Below are 24,385 nucleotides of genomic sequence, written 5' to 3' on the forward strand. Positions count from 1 at the left end.
GTCAGGCATTTAATTCTGGATTAATTTTCTTTCTTGTTTCATCTCAACGTTGCCATCTTGTTTTCAGGCTGATGTGTAGTGTTTTTATCTGTTACCTTATAATATGCAAACTGGGATTGAAATGCTATTTTGCAACCCTCTTCTTAAATCATTAGTCTCTCATAAACAAATGAAATATTGTACTGGGATCAGTCCAGTAATTCTTTTGGAGTCCAAGACTTTCGCCTTCGTCTGTTGCATTTACTTAAAAGCCAGTACAAATGTTTATACATAAAAACACACCAGTATTTATGAGAACACGCAAATTTGCTCATACAACAGCTGTTTGTGCAGTGGTAATATTTAATGCTATATCCTTCTGATTTTCAATTAAGTGTAAAATTTTAAACAGAGCCATAGCTTGTTGTGGTGGCTAGTTCGTAGATTTACGCGTATTACTTGCACACGCGCCGCGCGAGTCAAATGTCACGTAATTGTTCGAACAGTTTCGATAGTGTCTCGAACGCTGCAACGCATCGGGAAATCTCGAGCCCTTTCGAACGCGAATATCGTTAACCCAGTGCTGGTATACCCTCAAATCACCTACATACTGAATCACTTGTTCTTACTATAAGACAAAGAAGTAGAAAATTTATTCGTAATCAGCCTTCAAAATCGATACCAAATACTTCTAAACCTACCTGATGAGGTCGAAACACAATGGTTTAAATTCCAGGATTTTGTGAGTGAGTACATATGCTGAAGAGACAATTGGACGGCGGAGAGGGACACAGAAAGAGCAATGGATTCAATGCGAAAGAAAGATCATAGAACAACAGTATGAACAAGCTAAAAATCAATAAGAGTTTCCGATAGCTACATGATTAAGTGCCAAGTTAGATCGCGTAGTCAAAAGTAGCTGTAGAGCAGACTAAAAATAGTGGTTTGAATGGAAAAGTAGAAAGGCGCAAAATGCTGCCTCTCCAAATGATCCCAGGACATTATACCGTATCTTCGAGAACTTGCTAGATTCTATAGTTCTTCAAATGGCCCCATGAAGGACTCATATGACAAACTTCTGATCACAGAAGATGAATAAACTGCCCGATAGGTTGAGTACTTCAAACCAGCCCAACCTACTTAGTGATTATATCCCCGAAAATGAATCAGAATGCAAGAGCTGATGATAAAAACTGGTGATGTTACCGATGCACAGGAGTGCGCAGCAACTAAAGAAATTAAAAATGTTAAAACAGCTGGTTTGGATGAAATCTCAGCTGAAATTCTGCAACATGGAGGTCCCACCTTTTGGCAAAAAAGGCAAGTTCCACAAGACTGGAGGCGCAGTATCATTGTTAAACTAGTGAAGACAGGAAATTTAGCCGAATATACAAAATGGAGAGGTATCACGCCTCTCTAAGTGCTAGGCAAAGTCTTTTGCTTCGTTCTTCTAAAAAGGAATCAAGAAGCAGCAGACTGTCGACTACGCGAGAAACAGGCTGGCTTTCGAAGTGAGAACCTGCTCCGAACAAATATTTGTTCTGCGAAACGTAACAGAATAAGGCTTAGTGTTCAACTGTCCACTACACCTAAACTTCTATAATTTAAAAACATCGAGGATCATTGTGGAATATTGTAAGCCTATATGGAAGTCCTGATCAACTCACTCGTCGTTTTCAGAGATTTGTATCTGTATTCGAGTTGATGTATAAGGACAGAAGATGAAAAAAACCCTTTCTTTACTACTCTGACTGGCGTCAGACAGGGATACACTTTGTCACCATTTCTTTTCATATTAGACTTCATAATGAGAAAATCTATGGACGACTCCGACTTGGGCATAGGTTTGAATGAGCGCTCAAAACTTACGAATCTGGATTTTGCTGATCAAATCGTCCTTCTGAGAGAAACACCACATGACTACCAAGCTGGATGGAATGGCCAGCTCTGTAGAGCTAAAAATAAATAGCGATAGAACGAAAACTATGTGCATAAGAAGTGGAAATACGATTATATCTGCTCAAGTTATAGTGCAACAGAAGGTACTACAAGATATTGACCGATTTCCGTATCTCGATAACCTTATCTTTAATAACACATACGTAGATGCAGATATCGCTTACAGAATTGGGAAAGCTTCTGCACTCTTCCAACGAATGCGATCCATATGGCAATCAGACTCTATAATTATGTCCACAAAGATTCGTCTATTCTCGTCTGTGGTCCTGCCGATGGCCAATAGGCACGTGAGAGCTGGAAAATGTTAGCAGAATCAGCACACAAGCTCAATGCGCTCCACGATTGATGCTTGGAGGTGAATTTTGAAGATCAGTTATGGCGACCGCGTTTCAAATGATGAAGTGCTGAGAAAAAGTGGTCTTCTGAAAGAAGTCTGAAGCTTGCGTTGAGTGATGTACGCATGAAAGATAGAAGAATCCCCGAATTAGCACTGTTGTGGAAATCAACAGATGAATACAGAAGTAGAAGAAGACCTCGTAACGAACTTTTGCAAAGGATCTTCAGTGCGTTGACGTGAATTTGGAGGAAGTGAAAAACTCGCAGCTAATCGAGTTCGCTGGAGGAACATTGTTGCCCGATGTGCTACCTAGCACTGGAGAAAGGAAGTCTAATAAGAGGACCGCGTCGTGGTCGACCGAAACCTTAACAAAGCGTTTGTCTGGCGTTACGTTCCTAAGCATTCCAACATTGGGCCTCTGTCACTTCCGAATGTCCACAAATCTGGATATTGTATGCACTATTCAACCAGCCGGCCAAATGGAGACCACAATGAGGTTCCTTCCAAATTCTGTCACGTGCTGATAATGCTGTCTCGCACTAGCACGCGGCATCTCCGTATCATTCACAGTGATCACTCAACATCTGACGCTTTTCAAGCCCTTTATACACCCTACCAGGCCTGCTAACACAGAGAATTGCAACTTTGATCATTTAAATCTCCGGCGATGGAGTTTTCGTGTATGAAGTTACATTGAGATGTGACTGTGTCTTCTGGGTGCTTCACTTTTTGCCAGGCAGAGTATTTAAGAGTGAGAGAGCTTGCTTGACATTAACAGTTATTTTATTACAAAGCAATTAACAGTAAGCTACATCAAGGAGGGGTAGGTGTCAGAGACGTGAACAGCAATACTTACGTGGATGTTATTAAAGATAACATCATTGCTGGTGATATCGAGGCCATTGAGCCACACGGAATTATTATTATTATCGCGGTTATCTGTGAAGATGACAGAGATAAGTGACGTGGGTGTCTGTGTAGTGATTGTGTTTCAACATCCTTTGGCTTGGTATTCAAAGAGATATTGATTTTTTTGTCTAGTATCATGTCCTGATGACGAGTTTATGCGCCACTCTTCTTCGATGAAAAAAGTGTAACTGCAATTGCTTTTGTGAATAGGGTATAACTACGACTCGTTCTTTAGTTGTTAGGTGAACCAGGAAACTTTGGCAACAGGATGAAACGCCTTACTTCTGCCATAACTTTGTACCGACCTGGTTAAATAATGCTATTTCTAACCACTTGATTTATCACATGGGGCTGTACGACAGAATTCGTTCACTGTCGCCTGCACATTCAGCTCATTTGACGTGCCACTACTTTCTTATTTGTGGATTTATAAAGGATCACGGTGACGTAAACAGCGCGAGGGACGGGATCGAAGTCGCTGCCACATCAGTTGTTCCCAATATTACGATCAATCGTTGAACGTCCCTTCGATGAAGCAGCTATTATAGGTGGCGTATAAGCTTGAATTAGACAAGAAGAGATAAGGATTACCCTTCCGTTTTCAAAGGAACCACACCAACATTTGTGTTAAGCGATTTATGAAAACTATGAAAGACGTAATCCAGTATTCCCAAACGGGGAATCGAATGCTAGCCCAGTGTCGACTAAATGTGTGCCTAATGATGCTTACCCAGTGATTCAGTTGCTTTATAACACGGATTTCGTGACTGAAATGTGCATTATTTCCTACTATCATTTGTGGATTCTTTGATGGACATGTGTTTACGTCACATAGTTACAACGAATACCGATCGTATGTAATAGCTCTTTCAGATTTCTCTGATGATCAGTCAGTTAGCATCTCAGTTGTTACAAGTATCGATGATGAGTGTTTCTACTACGAAACAATTATTTTGCCGGTAACACCATGAGAATATCCGCAGCTTAAAAGAACAACATCATAACCGGTCTAAACAAATGACATACCTAAGACATGAATGTTTTAACAGCTAAAATTATCTTGTCCTTCAATATTCCCACTGTGACGTGCATCTGATACAGGGAAGTGCTTCGCAGTGCAACTGCTGTATAGTGTGACAACTGTCGCCCTTGAGTTATTTTAAGCTTCTGGAGGACACAGGGTAATGGTGGCACTCTCCCACTCGTCCGTTAGGCTTTATCTCTCTCTTCTAACTACAGTCCTTTGTGGTTTAAAACGCAGAGGTCGACATTCGATTAGGGACTTTTCAAATATCTTCATTCATTTTATTCAAAATGGAAGGAACTCTGAAAATCAAACTGAAATGTAGTTTTTATACTTTTGTATTTGATGACGAACTACAGTTCCTATTACTGAAACTTATTCTTGAAATTCAACTTAACTGTAACAGGTATAGATTTACTACCCAAAGCGACATATGAACATTTGCCCCGGACCAGGACTCGACGCGGATTTCTCGTTTATCGTGAGCGGTCGCCCTACCACGTACGATATCCTTACAAGCTCCCCGGAGCGAGTCAAATTTTCATATGTCACACACCTATCTATTTCTTCTGTGAATTTTTAATAACCATGAAAATACTTGTAAGATTTAAAACGAAAAACATGAGGTACTTGCCGTAGTTAATAGTAAGGAGGTGAATTACTCGTGCATCAGTTATGTACTGCATGCGCCCCACGTTTCTCGTTATAAATGTTACAAGTATTTTCATAGATATCAAAATGAAATGATTGTATGGCATTTATTGGCCGGAATATCCCCTTCGGGGTTCGGCCGCCGTATTGTAAGTCTTTTTAGTTGGCGCCACTTCGGCGACTTGCGTGTCATTGATGATGAAAGACACAACACTCAGTCCCCTGCTCAGAATCGAACCCAGGTCCCCTTGCGTGGTAGGCGGTAACACAACCGCTGCGCTACGGAGGCGGACTGTAGCTATAAAAAATCCACAATCAAAAATTTTCAGGACAATGTGAATAGAGTTAAGAATCTGTTATGGGTCTAAAGGAAATTATTTTATACCTTCATTCCGGTTTTAAAAACATAGCACATTAAAAATTCATTTTAAGTAAACAATTATTTTCTGCTTTTGTGTCTTGTGTGCGCGACATTTTTCAGTCGATTTCAAGTATTTTGATGAGCTTATAACAGAGACAAATGGTAAATTTCGGGCTTATTTCAGTTTCTGTTTACCTGCTCAACCAATATATTGCTTCCTTGAACGTACATCTCGCGAAAAGACCATGAAGGAAAAAAATTAGAGATACTCGAGCTGACACGACTACTAACCAGCAATCGTCCTTCCACGAACCATTCACAACTGGAGCATTAAAAGGGGGAAATGTCATTCGTACGCCAGCCGGTGTGGCCAAGCGGTTAAAGGCGCTACAGTCTGGAACCGCGTGGCCGCTACGGTCGCAGGTTCGAATCCTGCCTCGGGCATGGATGTGTGTGATGTCCTTAGGTTAGTTAGGTTTAAGTAGTTCTAAGTTCTAGGGGACTGATGACCTTAGAAGTTAAGTCCCATAGTGCTCAGAGCCATTTGAACCATTGGCATTCGTACGCGAAGTACCTCCCGTCTCACACCGGACAAGAAAGCGAGTTAAAACTGCATTCTTATCCACGTCTGAACTATGTTGGAAGTTTCAAGTCTCTGACACATCGTGAAATGACAGTGGTAAACAAAGCATCCTACGCAAAACACCAGACAAGAAATCGAGTTACACTGAGGCGACAAAAGTCATCGGGTAGCTATATGCACATGTATAGATGTCGGTCGTATCAGGTACACAAGATATAAAAGGGCAGCGGATTGGCGGAGCTGTGTTTTGTACTTAGATGATCCATGTGAAATGGTTTCCCACGTGATTACGGCCGCACGACGGGAATTAACAGACTTTGAACGCGGAGTGGTATTTGTGAGCTAGACGCGTGAAGCATTGCGTTTCGGAAATCATTAGGGAATTCATTACTCCGAGATCCACAGTGTCAAGAGTGTGCCAAGAATACCAAATTTTCTGGCATTACCTCTCACCACGGGCAACGCTGTGGCCGACGGCCTTCACTTAACGACCGAGAGCAGCAGCGTTTGTGTAGAGTTGTCACTGCTAACAGACAAGCAACGCTTCGTGGAATAATCGCAGAAATCGATGTGGAACGCACGACGTACGTATCCGTTACGACAGTGCGTCGAAATTTGGCGTTAATGGGCTGTGGCAGCAGACGACCTACGCGAGTGCCTTTTTTAACATCATGACAACAGCTGCAGCGCCTCTCCTGGTCTCATGACCATATCCGTTGGACTCAAGACGACTGGAAAACGGTGGCCTGGTCAGACGAGTCCAGATTTCAGTTGGTAAGAACTGATGGTAGGTTTCGACTGTGACGCAGACCCCACGAAGTCATTGACCCTGGTTGTCAGCGATGCACTGGAGCTAGATTCGTGGAACATTCCATTTCGGAAATAATTAGGGAATTCATTATTCCGAGATCCACGGTGTCAAGCTAGTGGTGGCTCCATAATGATGTGGGCTGTCTGTACGTGGAATGGATTGAGTCCTCTGGTTCAAATGAACCAACCGATCACTGACTGTGTAGCTATGTTCGGCTACATGGAGGCCGTCTGCAGCCATTCATGTATGGGACAATGTGACATGTCACTGGGAGATAATTGTTCGCGATTGGTATGAAGAATATTCTGGACAATTCGTGGGTATGATTTGGCCACCCATGTCGCCCGACATGAAATTCATCGGAATTTATGGGACATAATCGAGAGGTCAGTTCGTGAATAAAATCCTGCACCGGCAACACTTTCGCTGTTACAGACGGCTATAAAGACAGCATGGCTTATCATTCCCGCAGGAGACTTCCAACGACTTGTAGAGTCCCTGCCACGTCGATCTGCTGCACTACGCCCGGCAAAAGCAGGTCCGACACGATATTAGGAGGTATCCCATGACTTCTGTAACGTCGGTGTAATATTGCACTGTCATTCAGTTCCGAGGTATGTTTAAAATATCAAGTCTCAAGCTCGGACTTAATATTTAGAGAAGGTACAATCGGCTTGAGAATGGAACTGGTGGCCTTTCGGGAAGTATATATGTCTAGGTTAAATTTGGTTCTGGAACAGATGCAATAGTTCTAGGACCACTCCTCAACTTTATGAGACACTACAGAGAGGTTTGTCGCCTTGATCATAATATTTGCAGGTAATTTGGTGATGAGAAACTTTATGTCACCTCCTCTCCATCCCCTACCGACCAAATGCAGCCGATAAAATCTTCGTTCACCACAACCACGATGCGTGGTATATTTCTGGGCCGAGCGCTACTACACTTGTGTGCGTTAGTGACCTCGACTATGGGGCCGAGTGCTTTCCTGATTTTTTCACAGATCGTGAACAAAAGCTTTACGTCCCCAGGTTTGTTCTCCTTGTCTCCTGACGTTGTGTATCCACAGTATATTAGGTCGCTGTCGCATCTTAACTTAATACGGAAGTAGAAAATTTCCTTAGAGCATACCGCCTCAGTTTTTCTGGCAGTGCACCGACCATATCAGTTCCTTTCTTTTCTCTTTGTACCTCGGGCTATACTGAATTTAATGACTGTCCCATTTTCTGGCCACCACACACCTCTATAATATTTATATTGCAATGCTGAAGGATAGAATTAGTCGCAATAGACCTAAGCCCAATACGTGTGAAGAAGTAGTAAAGTAACGTATGATGATACACAGATAGAGTGGTGTCCTTACAACTTTCGCCAAACAGTACATAAAATTCCAACACAAGAACAGAACTGCTTTGATGTACAAAACGCATTGTCAAGCTTTCATATATTGCTTTATTCTCTGACGTTACTCTTAACTGGCATCGAAACCGATACAAGCTAAAAGCTGGACCAATCTTTATTATGATTTGTTGAATAATTTTCCCAAGTGCAGTATAGCTTTCCTAAATCAAAAAGCTCATATTACATTTCTTCCGGTCTACTTGAGTTTGACATAATAAACTGTGGTGACAGTTTTTACATAAATCAGTGCGTCCCACCCACGTACCAGCAGAAAGCTAATGAGCTGTATACCAAGAATCTTGAAAATAATATGTACCGCAAACATAGAATATTGCAGTGGGCACTCAAGGTGGAAACGTCGTGCTCTGATGATATTTAAAGGATATCGTGACTTAGAAATATGTCAAACGCTGTGGGATGGAAATCTTTATAAACAGCATGAAAATGTTGAAGAAATAAACAAATCCCCGTATAGCTATAATAAGTGAATGGAAACAGGTTAGTTTCTCTGAGATTCACCAGAGAGGCCTAACAAGCACAACAATTGTTATGAAAGTATCTAGGGTTTCTAAGCTTGTCATTTTGTACAGTGTCCAAGACAGTTTGGTAAAAGTCTTTCGTTCCATCTTCTTGCGAAGTACTGATGCGTGCAGAGGTGTCATCTAACGTAGGCATTTGTGGTAGCGTGGAGTACAGATTCTGTTACACTATATGGAATTAAAAAACGAATAGTCTGTGCAACATCTAACAGCGATTACGATTTCCAAAAGTATTTGGAAAAACTTTGCATTTCCTCTTGCGATATTAATTATAACTCAAAAAGTACGTGCTTTGTCATGCATAGAAACAATCACTACTGCCGCCGGACGTAAGCTTGGTAGCCACGGAACGCATCGCAAACGCGGTAGCTTCCGGTCTCCAGACAGAAGCTCCGCCGTCCCGTGGGGACGTTCTGTAACAGACACGAGAGTACAGTCTCTCCTCGCGAATATAAAACATTAGATCATACATTCGGAAACTGAACCAACGAGATCTGTATTTCACACAAATATGCTGTACCTACAACCAGAATCTTCATCTCTCTAGGAATAGGTGTTATTGATTAATTTTATCACTTTAGTATATTTCTTTAATTTCGTTGTTCTGTATTTCTCTTGTACATAGGATGCTGAATTGTCTTGACTGGAGAAAACATGGATTGGTAAAGATATGTGGATTTATGAAGATGGGTACGAATACGGCAGAATGTGTTTTTCAGCAATTTGTCAAAATTTTAAAAAATCCGTCCCACAACCTACATTTCCGCTTCTATTTGAAAAATGTGCTACAAGGTTCTCATTGCAACTGACTGCGAAGGCAGTTAAAGGATTTGTCAATATTTGTATGATCTCTTGGGTTTGCTGCCAATTAAACTCTAATTACGAAGGAAAAGAAAAGAGACTTCCTGGCAGATTAAAACAGTGTGCCCGACCGAGACTCGAACTCGGGACCTTTGCCTTTCGCGGGCAAGTGCTCTACCAACTTTTTTTTTTTTTTTAAATCTCATTTTATTCGTTTCATCTGTTCAGGGCGGACGTCGTAAGACATCCGTTTAAGTTCGTTGGTGATCGGTTAGCCCAGTTTTTTTATCACAGAGGGCTACTAACCCTCTGACCGAAACCAACTGAGCAACCGAAGCACGACTCACGCCCGGACCTCACAGGAGACGAGATACTGGCAGAAGTAAAGCTGTGAGGTCGGGGCGTGAGTCGTGCTTCGGTTGCTCAGTTGGTTGCCGGCACGGTAACTCAGAGCGTTCGGTCAGAGGGTTAGCTGCCCTTTGTAATAAAAAAAACTGAGTTAATGGAACAACGACGAACTGAAATTGGTGTCTTGCGACGTCCGCCCCGAGCAGATACAACGAACGAAAACGAACAAAATGGGATTAAAAAAAAAAAGAAGTCGGTAGTGCACTTTCCCGCGAAAGGCAAAGATCCCGAGTTCGAGTCTCGGTCGGGCACACAGTTTTAATCTGCCAGGAAGTTTCATATCAGCGCACACTCCGCTGCAGAGTGAAAATCTCATTCTGAAAAGAAAAGAGTTTAGTTATGAGCACTGATTTACTTAGTTAATCAAATAAAGGGAAGAATAAGTGGCTTCAAAATGCAGAATGAGTTTTGCAGCAAGGTTCAAATGGCTCTGAGCACTATGGGACTTAACTGCTGAGGTCATCGGTCCCCTAGAACTTAGAACTACTTAAACCTAACTAACCTAAGGACGTCACACACATCCATGCCCGAGGCAGGATTCGAACCTGCGACCGTAGCGATCTCGCGGTTCCAGACTGTAGCGCCTAGAACCGCTAGGCCACTTCGGCCGGCTTTTGCAGCAAGGAGGACACAGCATTGCCTCTCGAATAGGCTGTAACCAAACGTCAGTTACGCTTCAGATAATGCTTGCTACGTTCGCGATAAATTGATTTGACAGTGATTGACTGGTCACGGGCTTTTAAGAACCGATATAAGCTGTAGAGATCGACAGGAGGACGAATCATTAGAATATACACTACTGGCCATTAAAATTGTTACACCATGATTACGACGTGCTACTGGCGCGAAATTTAACCGACAGGAAGAAGATGCTGTGATATGCAAATGATTAGCTTTTCAGAGCATTCAAACAAGGTTGGCGCCGATGGCAACACCTACAACGTGCTGATATGAGGAAAGTTTCCAACCGATTTCTCATACACAAACAGCAGTTGACCGGCGTTGCCTGGTGAAACGTTGTTGTGATTCCTCTTGTAAGGAGGAGAAATGCGTACCATCACGTTTCCGACTTTGATAAAAGTCGGATTGTAGCCTACCGCGATTGCGGTTTATCGTATCGCGTCATTGCTGCTCGTGTTGGTCGAGATCCAAGGACTATTAGCAGAATATGGAATCGGTGGGTTCGGGAGGGTAATACGGAACGCCGTGCTGGATCCCAACGGCCTCGTATCACTAGCAGTCGAGATCACAGGCGTCTTATCTGCATGGCTGTAACGGATCGTGCAACCACGTCTCTGTCCCTAAGTCAACAGATGGGGACGTTTGCAAGACAACAACCATCTGCACGAACAGTTCGACGACGATTGCAGCAGCATGGACTATCAGCTCGGAGACCATGGCTGCGGTTACCCTTGACGCTGCATCACAGACAGGAGCGCCTGCGATGGTGTACTCAACGACGAACCTGGGTGCACGAATGGCAAAACGTCATTTTTTTGGATGAATCTAGGTTCTGTTTACAGCATCATGATGGCCGCATCCGTGTTTGGCGACATCGCGGTGAACGCACATTGGAAGCGTGTATTCGTCATCGCCATACTGGCGTATCACCCGGCGTGATGGTATGGGGTGCCACTGGTTACACGTCTCGGTCACCTCTTGTTCGCATTGACGGCACTTCGAACAGTGGACGTTGCATTTCAGATGTGTTACGACCCGTGGCTCTACGCTTCATTCGATCCCTGCGAAACCCTACATTTTAGCAGGATAATGCACGACCGCATGTTGCAGGTCCTCTACGGGCCTTTATGGATACAGAAAATGTGCGACTGCTGCCCTGACCAGCACATTCTCCAGATATCTCGCCAATTGAAGACGTCTGGTCAATGGTGGCCGAGCAACTGGTTCGTCGCCGGCCGAAGTGGCCGTGCGGTTAAAGGCGCTGCAGTCTGGAACCGCAAGACCGCTACGGTCGCAGGTTCGAATCCTGCCTCGGGCATGGATGTTTGTGATGTCCTTAGGTTAGTTAGGTTTAACTAGTTCTAAGTTCTAGGGGACTAATGACCTCAGAAATTGAGTCCCATAGTGCTCAGAGCCATTTCTGAACTGGCTCGTTACAATACGCCAGTCACTACTCTTGATGAACTGTGATATCGTGTTGAAGCTGCGTGGGCAGCTGTACCTATACACGCCATCCAAGCTCTGTTTGACTCAATGCTCAGGCGTATCAAGGCCGTTATTACGGCCAGTGGTGGTTGTTCTGGGTACTGATTTCTCAGGATCTATGCCCCCAAATTGCATGAAAATTTAATCACATGTTAGTTCTAGTATAATATATTTGTCCAATGAATACCCGTTTATCATCTGCGTTTCTTCTTGGTGTAGCAATTTTAATTGCCAGTAGTGTGCTTTTCCACAGACGAGTGACGACACTATTAGAGTCGAAATGCTAGTTCATTTGAAATAAGAAAATGGGTTTAGGGGAAGGGAAGACCAAAGCATGTTAACAAAAGCATAATAGCTTCACATGGAGTGGCTGAAGGGAACCACACAATCCACTCGTAAATAGCCAAATGGGAAATTAAATCCGAGCGCATAGTAGTTTGCCTTCCCTGCCTAGGTTTTAACGCTCGACTCAGTAGCGCTTCGTGCTGTAAACCTCATCAAGAGAGCAAATACCAAAACCAGTGGCAATCTGGTCTTTTCCTCGAATGAAGTGCAACAATTCTCACTCTGTGTACGTTGACTGGTTCCACTTCAAATGGCCCTAACACACGGCAATGATAATCAAGTAGTATTATTACGCTTAATAATGAAGCACTGAAAGAAGCGAATAGATATCTAGCTTAGCCCCCTCAGCCCTGTACACAATGTGCTTTCAGCGCATCAGATGTTGTCGTTTTTGCATTGTTCCCAGCAGGTGGTAGCATCTGCTTGAAGAAAGCTGTGTAACGCTGTGTCAGCATGTCTTCGAGGACTAAAAATAATTTCTATAGGTTTTTAGTCATTTTTGTCTGCAACGTGTTTGGAACATGTTGTAGTATGCTAATATACCCTACACTACCGAATAGTGAAGAAAACCGCAGAAAAGTTGCGTAATCCAGAATCTTTTATTAGATACATGACTGAGAAACTGAATAAGAAAGTACTAGCGAAGCGTGAGGAAGCATGGAGCATGGAAGAGAATCACTCTGAAGGCTGGAGAGAAAAAGAAAAAGAACAAGGTTATAAGATTCCATATCATGGAAACGTATCGGAGAGGATTGGAAAAAGCTGATGTCGACCAACATAGCGCCGGCATTTTTCATACCCAAAAAGTTGGGCAGTAGATGAAGGAGTGCGAAGTCTCCAAAAAGGGCTCTTTATCCTATCCCGGACTGTATCGTATTGAGTGCGATAAAAGCCATTTGTATAAGAGCGGATACAATGGCCAGACAGGCCGAAATTTTTAAACGAGATTCAGCTCTGACAATGCATTTGATAGACAACACGCGTCAGCTGTAGCAAGCAGGTTAGCGATAACTTAACTGTCTTACACACTGCAGAGAAAGGTCGGATATTGAATGTTCTTGAAGAAATTGAAATCTTAAGAAGTCTTCGTTCCCATCCTCTCGAAACAATTAATGAACGAACACACATGTATCACGAAAATATTTTAATTGATTATGACATTATCCAGGCAGATTAAGGTATCAATGTAACGTAATATTTTTCCTTTGTTTTTTTTTATGTACAGGTCCTCCCCTCTCTTAACGTTGTAATGGTTCTGTCTCCTTTGTGCTGTTACTTCACGCTTTTCCACTTCAGCCAGTTCACCAATCTCATGCCTGTTTCTTACCGCTCCTGCGCTTGGATCGAGTGTGGCTTCAGTACTCACGGCTATTATTTACTATTACATAGGTTTCTTGCTTCTGTTCCCGGTCGCGCAGCACGGGGAACGGCTGTTATGGAATTTCTGTAAGTAATTTCACGCAGTATCTGATTTCTCCCCCACTCCTATACCATTTGTATCGCAATTTTCATGTTTTATTATTTTGGTAACTTTTGGCTTCCGGTCGTGATGTCTGTTTTTTCGGATTGTTTTAGGTTCCTTTCATTCTTTTGAAATGGAACCTTTGACTCCATGACAATATTGGGGTGAGGATGACCTCAGATGGTTGAGTGATTTTATTAGTAAGTAACATCCTGTTCTCTCTCTTTTAATTTGTTTTAATTTTGAAATTTTAGCTGCATTGTTCCTTATCTGACATTTCAGACTTGAGGATCCTCTCCCTTTCGTGTCCAACAGAATATGTTTACTATTGCAGTTTACACCAGATGGTGGAACTGTAATTGTTCCGAAACTGGTCTTGTACCCAATAAAACACTGTTGATTAAGCAACAGTTCGGCGGTTTTCTTCATTTTTCAAAATGGACTTGCACAGTTGTGACTGCTCCATGTGAAGGACTATCAAATAAGAGTTTATTTCATCACAACAATACGGCGATACATTTTTGTCTATGTAGTACTGTGTCTGCACTCGGCAACTACCTATACTTTCACAATCCAGTGACACTATTTTCACAATTTTGAGGTGTTACATATTCAGTTTTCTGAGTGCTTCAAACATTACAGCTATTTTCTAGCGTAAGTGATATTCACTTTAAACATATCCTAAAATTTAGGTGAGTAACACAGTTTTTTAATTTAGTATCTTAGTCTTATCTTGTCCCATAACTATGTATTGACCACAAATATATTTTTCATTCATAAAATGTTAGCTCCGGACTTAGCAGACTAGTGTGTTTATTTGATGAGATAGCCCAATCATATCACCGTTTTATTAATCTGAAATGTTTGATGTAAGCAGCTTTCCCTTTTCTTTTATCCTGGTACATTGCAGTACTGCAGCAAACTTCCTTATAACCTGTAATTTAGGTGTTGTCGATACTACTTCCGACTCAGTTATTTGAAGCTCTTGCCGCGCGGGATAGCCGTGCGGTCTATGGCGCCTTGCTACGGTTCGCACGGCTCCCCCGTCTGAGGTTCGAGTCCTCCCTTGGGCATGGGTGTGTGTGTTGTTCTTAGCGTAAGTTAGTTTAAGGTTAAGTAGTGTGTAAGCCTAGGTACCAATGACCTCAGCAGTTTGGTCCTATAGAACTTACCACAAATTAATTATTACTATTTGAAGCTCTTGAACAGATCTCCACCCGCATATAAAATTCTGACTACACATGCTGGCATCCACTACATACATACTGATGTTAAGTGATGTTAGCTGCCATGTTACAATTATAGTGCTTCTGTCACCTCAGAAAATTAATTACTTCAACGGGGAAAACAACAGTGATGGAAGACCCACAAAACGATCAGATACGAGAAATCAGTTCATTTCATAATGGCAGAAGCAGTGAGAACACGATACTTGAAAGAGGTCAAGTAATAGGCTATCTAGTAATTGCTTTGACAAAAATGTGTCATGAGCACCCCGATTTGATGCCGTGTCGACCAGAATGTTCGTCATAGTCAACGACGTGTGGCTGACACATAGAGCAATCACCTCGCTACAGGATACGAAAAATTCCCTCCAAATTTGTAGATCTGCTAACAGCACGGCACAACGGAGCACAAATTTAGCTTGTCCAACAGAATACAAACGGCTGACATTTGAGGCTTCGATTACGGCCGCTTGCACCGCTTGGACTGATGAATTGAATTACCCGTTGATAAATGCCAGTGCCTGAGTGGGAGTGAGCATGGTTCATTTCCCGTCAAAGGTATTATCATTACAATGAGAATATTGGCATATGTGAAAATGGAACCACGGGAGCATCTACAACCGTTCTTTACAGGCGAACGGCACAGGAACTTAGCAGCACCTCATGTATATAGAACATTAATTGAGATCTGCCCCTTCCGTAAGGCAACACATAACCTCATATCTCCCGCTTACAGTCAGAGTGAAGTCTTCTTGGATACGAGGATGCTTACATGGTCCATGTGCGTCATCTAATCTCAATTCTGTTGATCGCATCTACTTTACTGCCGGAAACTGCTTGGAAGTTTCTCCAGATAGTAACCGTAAGCTGTGTGTGCCTAACGAACTTTAGTAGCTGAACGTGGATTCCCCATCTACTGATGTCTTTTCGGGCCCATGTCAAGACTAGTCGGAAAAGTCGACACGGCGAGACGAGGTGCAATTTGTTCTAGGTCAAGTTTGTCAAATTAGTTATTGATTAAAATAATTTCATGGCGCTATACGCAGGTTCAAATCTTATCAGTACTCTTACTGAACATTAGGAGTCAGTCTACGTATTCTGTCATACCTGTAGGAAAATTCTGTTCTGGTACAGCTTGCAGTAAAACCGATAAGTATAATTATACTAAGCGGAAACCAGCCATTCTGCTCTCCTATACACATCAAGCTGGCACATAAATCACTCCGTCTCTAGCAGAGAGGGAAGAGTTAACGATGTGAGTAACAATAATGCAACGTCTCAATAATGTGACTTTTCTGGGAACACTGATATGATAAGTCATGAGTAGGATCAAAGTTAGTCTGTCACATTTTGACGCGCCAAATACCGTTCGACTGTTTCAAAGTGTAATTTTACAAATTTGGATTCACTTTCAAACAATACAAGGTATTCGAAGGAGTTCAGTGGATGGTCGTCCACGATGAACTCCGTCCTGTGTGCGTTGTTACGCCTCGGTCGCAAGTCGTATGTTATGGCGATAGAACGCATCTCATCGGTAGCGAGTCTTGCAAACATGGGACACAGAATATTACTGAAACCTATCTGCAGTCGTCTTTACTAACGTAGCATCTACATTCGCCACCGGAAAAAAAGTACACCCTTTTACAGGTTTCCAATTCATTCAAGGTTTATTGCTGCAACAGTGCATATGAAGTACATGAAATGATTACATTTACGGATCAATAGCACAAGCGGTTCTGAGACACTAGGTATCGACCCATCCTAAAACACCCATATTAATACGTGGTGTCACCTCCATGGGTGGCAATGCATCCGGTCGATCGTACAAATGGCGAATACTGTCCTGGAATACATTATGCCACGCCTGCTCTACCTGCTCGCTTAGATCTGTAAAAGTTGTTGGATGACGAGTAGGACGAGTCATTTCCCGTCCCATCATATCCCACACGTGCTCGATTGGAGATCAATCCGGAGGTCGTGCTGGCCAGGGAAGTTGCTGCACATCTTGCAGAGCACGTTGAGTTTCACGGGCAGTGTGTGGGTGAGCATTACCCTATAGGACCAACACATCACCTTCCTGTTGCAAGAGCGGAAAAAGAATGGATCTAACAACATTCTGCACGTACTGAGCACTGGTTAGTGTCCCATCCAGAAACACCAGCAAAGGTGAACGAGCGTTGTAGCTTATCGCACCCCAGACTATAAGGCCTGGAATGGAGCCAGTGTGTCTTGGACGAATGCACTCTACGAGACAGCTCTCACCAGGTCTACGTCGTAGGCGCAAATGGCCATCACTTGTGGGCAAACAGAATCCTCTTTCATCGCTGAAGACAACGGCGCGCCATGCCATCTTCCAACTGATCCTCTGACGGCACCAGTCGAGCCCTGAACGTCGATGCTGTGGCTGAATGAAAGAGGTGTGCGAGCCCATAGTCCCACTGCTAATAGCCGGCCGCGGTGACCGAGTGGTTCTAGGCGCTTCAGTCTGGAACCGCGCTACCGCTTCGGTCGCAGGTTCGAATCCTGCCTCGGGCATGGATGTGTGTGATGTCCTTAGGTTAGTTAGGTTATGTAGTTCTAAGTTCTAGGGGACTGATGACCTCAGATGTTAAGTCTCATAGTGATCAGAACCATTTGAACCATTTTTTGAATCACTGCTAATAACCGATTCACAGCAGTTCATGCTGACACGTTTGGGCTCACTAAACCTCTTATCTCTGCTGTGGTAGCTGCATGATCAGCCACGACTGCCACTACAGTATGACGATCCTGGATGGCACCTGTGACTGCGTGGATGTCCAGAACCTCATCTCCGGCTGTGAGAATGTTCACGTGAACACTGTTACCAGCATCGTTGCACAACTGACTCATCATGTCCAGCTTGTGTGGCAATTCCTGCCACTCTGAAGGACACAATTCGACCCCTTTCAAACTCGCTCAGTTGGCTGTGCGAACTATGAGTGCGTCTTCGTTGCAAAAAAATGGTTCAAATGGCTCTGAGCACTATGGGACTTAACATCTGAGGCCATCAGTCCCCTAAAATTTAGAACTACTAAAACCGAACTAACCTAAGGACATCACACACATCCATACCCGAGGCAGGATTCGAACCTGCGACCGTACCAGTCGCGCGATTCCCGACTGAAGCGCCAGAACCACTCGGCCACCGCGGCCGGCTCTTAGTTGCATTGTTGCTTGCTTGCTTCACACATTTGTACAACACAGCTGTTGAAGGTTAGACAGAGATGGCGCTCTCTTAGTTATGTCACTACACTATCTGTTAGCGGACAACATTCTGAAATGTATGCCTTAAGAGTTATGAACTTGGTTCAAGAATCATAAAAGAAGGTTGTATACATGGGAGAACCCTGGAGATACTAGAAGGTATCAGATAGATTATATAATGGTAAGACAGAGATTTAGGAACCAGGTTTTAAATTGCAAGACATTTCCAGGGGCAGATGTGGACTCTGACCACAATCTATTGGTTATGAACTGTAGATTAAAACTGAAGAAACTGCAAAAAGGTGGGAATTTAAGGATATGGGACCCGGATAAACTGAAAGAACCAGAGGTTGTACAGAGTTTCAGGGAGAGCATAAGGGAACAATTGACAGGAATGGGGGAAAGAAATACAGTAGAAGAAGAATGGGTAGCTCTGAGGGATGAAGTAGTGAAGGCAGCAGAGGATCAAGTAGGTAAAAAGACGAGCGCTGGTAGAAATCCTTGGGTAACAGAAGAAATATTGAATTTAATTGACGAAAGGAGAAAATATAAAAACGCAGTAAATGAAGCATGCAAAAGGGAATACAAACGTCTCAAAAATGAGATCGACAGGAAGTGCAAAATGGCCAATCAGGGATGGCTAGAGGACAAATGTAAGGATGTAGAGGCTTATCTCACCAGGGGTAAGATAGATACTGCCTACAGGAAAATTAAAGAGACCTTTGGAGAAGAGAGAGCTACTTGTCTGAATATCAAGAGCTCAGATGGAAACACAGTTCTAAGCAAAGAAGGGAAAGCAGAAAGGTGGAAGGAGTATATAGAGGGTCTATACAAGGGCGATGTACTTGAGGACAATATTATGGAAATGGAAGAGGATGTAGATCAAGATGCAATGGGAGATACGATACTGCGTGAAGAGTTTGACAGAGCACTGAAAGACGTAAGTCGAAACAAGGCCCCGGGAGTAGACAACATTCCATTGGAACTACTGACGGCCTTGGGAGAGCCAGTTCTGACAAAACTCTCCCATCTGGTGAGCAAAATGTATGAGACAGGCGAAATAGCCTCAGATTTCAAGAAGAATATAATAATTCCAATCCCAAAGAAAGCAGGTGTTAACAGATGTGAAAATTACCGAACTATCAGTTTAATAAATCACAGCTGCAAAATACTAACGCGAATCCTTTACAGACGAATGGAAAAACTGGTAGAAGCCGACCTCGGCAAAGATCAGTTTGGATTCCGCAGAAATGTCGGAACACGTGAGGCAATACTGACCCTACGACTTATTTTAGAAAATACATTAAGGAAAGGCAAACCTACATTTCTAGCATTTGTGGACTTAGAGAAAGCTTTTGACAATGTTGACTGGAATACTCTCTTTCAAATTCTAAAGGTGGCATGTGTAAAATACAGGGAGCGAAAGGCTATTTACAATTTGTACAGAAACCAGATGGCAGTTATAAGAGTCGAGGGGCATGAAAGGGAAGCAGCGGTTGGGAAGGGAGTGAGACAGGGTCGTAGCCTGTCCCCGATGTTATTCAATCTGTATATTGAGCAAGCAGTAAAGAAAACAAAAGAAAAATTCGGAGTAGGTATTAAAGACCATGGAGAAGAAATAAAAACGTTGAGGTTCGCCGATGACATTGTAATTCTGTCAGAGACTGCAAAGGACTTGGAAGAGCAGTTGAACGGAATGGACAGTGTCTTGAAAGGAGGATATAAGATGAACATCACCAAAAGCAAAACGAGGATAATGGAATGTAGTCGAATTAAGTCGGGTGATGCTGAGGGAATTAGATTAGGAAATGAGACACTTAAAGTAGTAAAGGAGTTTTGCTATTTGGGGAGCAAAATAACTGATGATGGTCGAAGTAGAGAGGATATAAAATGTATACTGGCAATGGCAAGGAAAGCGTTTCTAAAGAAGAGAAATTTGTTAACATCGAGTATAGATTTAAGTGTCAGGAAGTCGTTTCTGAAAGTATTTGTATGGAGTGTAGCCATGTATGGAAGTGAAACATGGACGATAAATAGTTTGGACAAGAAGAGAATAGGAGCTTTCGAAATGTGGTGCTACAGAAGAATGCTGAAGATTAGATGGGTAGATCACGTAACTAATCAGGAGGTATTGAATAGAATCGGGGAGAAGAAGAGTTTGTGGCACAACTTGACTAGAAGAAGGGACCGGTTGGTAGGACATGTTCTGCGGCATCAAGGGATCACAAATTTAGCATTGGAGGGCAGCGTGGAGGGTAAAAATCGTAGAGGGAGACCAAGAGATGAATATACTAAGCAGATTCAGAAGGATGTAGGTTGCAGTAAGTACTGGGAGATGAAGAAGCTTGCACAGGATAGAGTAGCATGGAGAGCTGCATCAAACCAGTCTCAGGACTGTAGACAACCACAACAAGAGTTATGAGCACTTGTCCATTTCGCCACTATGAAACACATCTTTTCTACTGAACAAGAGCTCGTCTCTCCTAAGGTACGCACTTTAGAGACCATGTTTACTGGACATTTTTTCTTATTTTGGTCCATACTACCATCTCTCAAAATACGGAAAGCAAAGAGCTTCCAGTAGAAGAGATTTGTTTCACAGTATCGAAGATGAAGAAGAGCTCATAGCTCTTAAGGTATGCATTTTTCCCTCTAGAGATCGTTATTCTCATATCCATAAATACTGACCATTACTCCTCCTTGGAAATCTTGTATATCTAGCCAGAACCAAGAACGCTAACAAACGCCATATTTCGGTTCCAAATATCCCACTATCAATGAGGCAGACAGATGTTGCGACCAAGAATCTGCATTGGTGGACGTAAGATATCCAAGTCATCCAGATAGAGCCGGCCAGAGTGGCCGAGCGGTTCTAGGCGCTACAGTCTGGAACCCCGCGACCACTACGGTCGCAGGTTCGAATCCTGCCACGGGCATGGATGTGTGTGATGTCCTTAGGTTAGTTAGGTTTAAGTAGTTCTAAGTTCTAGGGGACTGATGACCTTAGAAGTTAAGTCCCATAGTGCTCAGAGCCATTTTTTTTTTCATCCAGATAGATCCTTTGAAGGCTCATTGTTATTGGAACGGAAGTCACTGAGGTTTTTCCCTCCAGGCTGTTGTCGTCTTTGAAAAGTCTCTACATTTGATTGAAGATAATGCCGTCTCTATATGACTGGTTTGGCGTGAGACACGATACAAGGTGATGTGATCACACGAAAGCTGAAGCCAACGTGCAACGTGCTCGCTGGACTTGAATTCTATCGCACATGTCTGCGTAATAGACGGAAAGTCATCGAGTAAAACAGAAGAAATATCCGGCGTTCCCCAGGCAAGTGTTATAGACCTTCTATTGTTCCTGATCTATATTAACGTCATAGGAGACAATCTGAGCAGCCCTTTCTGTTTGCAGATGATGCTGTCATTTACCGTATTGTAAAGCCATCAGATGACCAAAACGAATTGCAAAATGATTTAGATACGATATCTGTATGGTGCGAAAAGTGGCAATTGACCCTGAATAAAGAAAAGTGTGAAGTTATTCACAAGAGTACTAAAAGAAATCCGCTACATTTCGATTCGTGATAAGCTACACAAATCTGAAGGGCCCTCACAGAAAAATTTAAGTGCTTACTTTTCCTGCGCGCCGTTCGCGAGTTCAAAAGCGTCAAATGGCTCTAAGCACTATGGGACTTGACACCTGAGCTCATCAGTCCCCTAGACTTAGAACTCCTTAAACCTAACTAACCTAAGGACATCATACACATCCATGACCGAGGCAGGATTCGAGCCTGCGACCGCAGCAGCAGCGCGGTTCCGGACTGAAGCGCAGAACCGGCCAGAGTGGCCGAGCGGTTCAAGGCGCTACAGTCTGGAACCACGCAACCGCTACGGTCGCAGGTTCGAATCCTGCCTCGGGCATGGATGCGTGTGATGTCCTTAGGTTAGTTAGGTTTCAGTAGTTCTAAGTTCTAGGGGACTGATGACGTCAGCATTTAAGTCCCATAGAGCTCAGAGCCATTTGAACCATTTTTTTTTAAATACGTAATCAGCATGGTTTCAGAAAACATCGTTCTTGTGCAACGCAGCTAGCTCTTTATTCGCACGAAGTAATGGCCGTTATCGACAGGGGATCTCAAGTTGATTCCGTGTTTCTAGATTTCCAGAAAGCTTTTGACACCGTTACTCACAAGCGACTTCTAATCAAGCTGCGGGCGTATGGGGTATCGTCTCAGTTGTGCGACTGGATTCGTGATTTCCTGTCAGGAAGGTCACAGTTCGTAGTAATAGACGGCAAATCATCGAGTAAATCTGAAGTGATATCAGGTGTTCCCCAGGGAAGCATCCTGGGTGGTGGTGGTGGTTTGTGTTTAACGTCCCGTCGACAACGAGGTCATTAGAGACGGAGCGCAAGCTCGGGTTAGGGAAGGAATGGGAAGGAAATCGGCCGTGCCCTTTCAAAGGAACCATCCCGGCATTTGCCTGAAACGATTTAGGGAAATCACGGAAAACCTAAATCAGGATGGCCGGAGACGGGATTGAACCGCCGTCCTCCCGAATGCGAGTCCAGTGTGCTAACCACTGCGCCACCTCGCTCGGTAAGCATCCTGGGACTTCTGCTGTTCCTGATCTATATAAATGACCTGGGTGACAATCTGAGCAGTTCTCTTAGGTTGTTCGCAGATGATGCTGTAATTTACCGTCTAGTAAGGTCATCCGAAGACCAGTATCAATTGCAAAGCGATTTAGAAAAAATTGCTGTATGGTGTGGCAGGTGGCAGTTGACGCTAAATAACGAAAAGTGTGAGGTGATCCACATGAGTTCCAAAAGAAATCCGTTGGAATTCGATTACTCGATAAACAGTACAATTCTCAAGGCTGTCAATTCAACTAAGTACCTGGGTGTTAAAATTACGAACAACTTCAGTTGGAAAGACCACATAGATAATATTGTGGGGAAGGCGAGCCAAAGGTTGCGTTTCATTGGCAGGACACTTAGAAGACGCAACAAGTCCACTATAGAGACAGCTTACACTACACTCGTTCGTCCTCTGTTAGAATACTGCTGCGCGGTGTGGGATCCTTACCAGGTGGGATTGACCGAGGACATCGAAAGGGTGCAAAAAAGGGCAGCTCGTTTTGTATTATCACGTAATAGGGGAGAGAGTGTGGCAGATATGATACGCGAATTGGGATGGAAATCATTAAAGCAAAGCCGTTTTTCGTCGCGGCGAGATCTATTTACGAAATTTCAGTCACCAACTTTCTCTTCCGAATGCGAAAATATTTTGTTGAGCCCAACCTACATAGGTAGGAATGATCATCAAAATAAAATAAGAGAAATCAGAGCTCGAACAGAAATGTTTAGGTGTTCGTTTTTCCCCCGCGCTGTTTGGGAGTGGAATGGTAGAGAGATAGTATGATTGTGGTTCGATGAACCCTCTGCCAAGCACTTAAATGTGAATTGCAGATTAGTCATGTAGATGTAGATGTAGATGTAGAAGAACCGCTCGGCCACAGCGCGTTCGAGAGTGGAACGATATACAGCTTGAAGGTCGTTCATTGATCTCTCTGCCAGGCACTTTATTGTGAATATCAGAGTAATCACGTAGATGTAGATGTAGATTCGGATCGAAGACATGTTGTGGTTTGGTCAACACCAGCAATGAATGTTCTAGAACTGATGTGTGTTCTTCTTGTGGAATATCAAAACGTTCCTCAGACATTTATCAACTATCTCACCCAATCTGTGTCAGGCAGGTGCGAAGTAATATCGACGTTTCATAGCGAACACGCCCATTACATGACGAAAAGAAATTGCAGTTGCTTCATCTGTTTCTGTGCCACTCCGTTGTTGCAAGAATTGTCTTGTCATTTCTTTTTTCGTATGTATAATAATTACAGAGCATGTTCAGTGTATTACGCTGTTATGAGAGCATATATTCGTTTGTGCTGCGCCAGAGTGAATTTAAATCTTATCATCACGTTATATTCCACGCTTCATTTAATAGTTTTTTCAATTTTCTGCATTATTTCTTTTTATATTTTTCATCTTTTAAGTCATATTTCTATTTCGTTTGTGGTTGTGACACTGAAACAACTGCATATCAGAATTTAGAATCAGTTTGTCTATAGGCTTTCCTTGTCTGCTAAGATAACATTTTTACAAAACTGCAATTTGATTCTAGAGGATCAAACAGT

The sequence above is a fragment of the Schistocerca serialis genome, chromosome 3 (assembly GCF_023864345.2).
Source record: "Schistocerca serialis cubense isolate TAMUIC-IGC-003099 chromosome 3, iqSchSeri2.2, whole genome shotgun sequence".
NCBI lineage: Eukaryota > Metazoa > Arthropoda > Insecta > Orthoptera > Acrididae > Schistocerca > Schistocerca serialis.